General features: G+C 45.0%; 1 pseudogene; it reads right to left on the reverse strand.

Annotated features, from left to right (window-relative positions):
* Positions 1-1,029: 1,029 nt before the first annotated feature.
* On the reverse strand, positions 1,030-1,462 carry LOC116102685 (annotated as a pseudogene).
* Between the last annotated feature and the right edge of the window lie 1,864 nt (positions 1,463-3,326).

Below are 3,326 nucleotides of genomic sequence, written 5' to 3' on the forward strand. Positions count from 1 at the left end.
GGGTTTCTCTGGGTAGCCCTGGCTGTCCTGGAACTCACTCTGTAAACCAGGCTGGTCTCGAACTCAGAAATTCGCCTGCCTTTGCCTCCCAAGTGCTGGGATTAAAGGAGTGTACCACCACTGCCCAGCGACACTTTACTATTTTGTGGGTTCCTTTTTTCTTTTTTAAAGATTTATTTATGGGCTGGTGAGATGGCTCAGTGGGTTAAGAGCACTGACTACTCTTAGGTCCAGAGTTCAAATCCCAGCAACCACATGGTGGCTCTCAACCATCTGTAATGGGATCTGATGCCCTTTTCTGGTGTGTCTGAAGACAGCTACTGTGTTCTCACATAAATAAATAAATCTTTTTTAGCTGTCTTCAGACACACCAGAAAAGGGCATCAGATCCCATTACAGATGGTTGAGAACCACCATGTGGTTGCTGGGAATTGAACTCAGGACTTCTGGAAGAGCAGTTAGTGCTCTTAACTACTGAGTCATCTCTCCAGCCCCTCCTTTTTTCTTCCATCCTTCTCCACCCCTCTTCACCCACCCTTTTAACCCCATAACACTAGGTAGGAGAGAAAAAGAGATAAAGGGGGAAGGGGCTGATGATATCAATAATCTACTTCCTGCTGATTAGGGATGTCAAGTTCCCTGAGGCAAGTTTGATCTTTGCCATTAGAGTATCTAATTTCTCCTCCTCTTCCTCCTCCACCTCCTCCTTCTTCTTTTTGGCTTGTCTACTAGATAAACCACATTCAACCACCCTTCAGTCAATCAATCAGCTACATCCTATGGGTTTCTAGCATCTGTGTGCCCTCTGAAAAGTCTCCAGAATTCCAAACATCACTCAATCGTAGAAACATCTGCAGCTGGCCAAATCAACCTCTGCTGGAGCACGAGGCGAATCATAGTCAGCTGCTACAGACAATCTGCAGCAGCCCTGTACCCCACACCTGAGATGAAAACAAAATAAAACAAAACCACATTTTTTTTTTTTTTAGTTTATTTCACTATTCTTTATTGTGGGTGTCAGCTTGAGCCCTAAGTATACCAGGTGAAGCAGATGTAGGTTGTACATTTCCTCCTTGGTGCACAGCCTGTACAACTCCCCAAGAAGAGGTGGCATCCACTGCTTGGTGTGGAACACAGACCTACTCACTTTCCAGTCAGCAGATCTCTCATGATGATGGCCTCCTCTTCCAGGTTCTTCCAAAGAAGAATCAGCAGGGTCCTCTGGTGCTTCTCTACCTGAAAGAGCAGTGAGGGGATCCTGGCCTCCAAGTTCTCCATCAGCAGGTGTCTGTGCTCCCAATTCCACTTCATCATTCCCCAGTAGCCAAAGCCCCGATGCCCACAGCACATGCTGTAGCCTGACACTCACTGTTGGGACAGGTCCTACTCGAAGTGCATGGAGCCATAGCCCACTTAGGGGCAGGGGGCGGGGCATGTGCTGCTTCACCTTCCACAATGCCATACTTGCAAACCCCACAAAAACATTCTTACAATATTGCTGTGTTTTTAAAGAAACCAACATTCTCATTACATCTAGTTAACACTTTGTGTGTGTGTGTGTGTGTGTGTGTGTGGTACACATTTATTTGGTGTGGAAGGCAGCAGATAACTGCTACAGTGTGCACGTGCAAGTCAGAAGACAACTTGTGAGAGGCAGCTCTCTCCTTCTACCATGTGGGTCCTAGGGATTGAACTTGGGTCCTTTGGCTTGTCAGCAAGTGCCTCACCCACTGAACTATCTCACTTGCCCTTATTTTTTTTTTTTAAAGATTTATTTATTTATTAATTATATGTAAGTACACTGTAGCTGTCTTCAGACACACCAGAAGAGGGAGTCAGATCTCATTACAGGTGGTTGTGAGCCACCATGTGGTTGCTGGGATTTGAACTCAGGATCTTTGGAAGAGCAATCAGTGCTCTGAACCACTGAGCCATCTCTCCAGCCCCCACTTGCCCTTATTTTTATCTTTAAAATTTACACTTGGTTTTGTAAGAGAGAGGGACTTATTACACATTTTAGGCTGGCATTGACCTTGCTACATAGCCCAGTCCAATCTTGAACTTCACATCCTCTTGTCTCAGGTTCCTGAGTGCTACAATTTTAATAAGCAGAGCTTGTTAAAGCTTAAAAACGTTTTAAGCTGAACTCTTGGGATTAAATTAGACTTGATAGGAACCACATACTGAACCTCTTGAACAGCTTTGTCTCATCCATTCTTCACCATAGCCAAGAACAGGAGGAAAACTAGGCAGATTATCGTGCTAGTTAAAGTAGAATAATGTAGACAAAGAATTTACAGGCCCTGGGAGATGCCTTTGGAGTTAAAGTGCTTGTTCTAAAAGAAGCCAGGACTGGCGTTTGGATCCTCAGAACCCACATGAATGCTGGATGGTTATGGCAACCAGTCTGTAATTTCAGTAAAGACAGAGAATTCCCAGAGAACCTGGATAGTCAAACTAGCCATAGCAGGAATTTCTGGTTTTAAATAAGAATAAGATAGAAGAGCCATTGAGGAATATTCCCAGTATCACTCTTGAGCCTTCACATACATACACATGGCATACACACACAGATACACACACACAGTTCAAACACTCATCATACACGTAAGATACAATTTTAAATAGCCAGGCAGCGGTGGCATACGCCTTTAATCCCAGCACTTGGGAGGCAGAGGGAGGTGACTTTCTGAGTTTGAGGCCAGCCTGGTCTACAGAGTGAGTTCCAGGACAGCCAGGGCTACACAGAAAAACCCTGTCTCGAAAAAACAAAAACAAAACCAAAAAGAGGCCAGCATGGTGGTACACAGCATTTATACCGGCATGGGGCAAGGCAGGAAGATCTCTGTCTTCGAGGCCAACCTGGTCTAGAATAGTGAGTTTCAGGCCAGTCAGGAATACGCGGTGAGAACCTGTCTCAAAAAAGAAAAGCAGATATTATGAATTTAGTGTAATTCTGTGACAGAGGCTTGTCTGGCATGTTCAAGGTATCCTCTCAAAAAGAAAAGAATGAATGTGTTCAAACAGGAAACTGAGTCTGAGAGTACAGAAGAGAAAAAAAAGATGTTTCTGGAACGCAGCAACATCCACAGCATCCACACAAGCGATCGTTTCAGGAAACCATTATATTTCGAGGAGATTAACACGCAAACACCGCCTAGTGACAAGAGGGCGGGACTAAACGGACGCTGGCAAAGGACTGGAGAAACCCGGACACTTGAGATTCAAGGCGGAGCCAATAGGTAGGCGGAGCAAATAAATGTCCTCCTCTTCCCCCCCCTTACGTAACTAAGGTACGTCAACATCACTTCCGGTTTGGTCGTTGA

The sequence above is a fragment of the Mastomys coucha genome, unplaced genomic scaffold, assembly GCF_008632895.1.
Source record: "Mastomys coucha isolate ucsf_1 unplaced genomic scaffold, UCSF_Mcou_1 pScaffold21, whole genome shotgun sequence".
Classification (NCBI taxonomy): domain Eukaryota; kingdom Metazoa; phylum Chordata; class Mammalia; order Rodentia; family Muridae; genus Mastomys; species Mastomys coucha.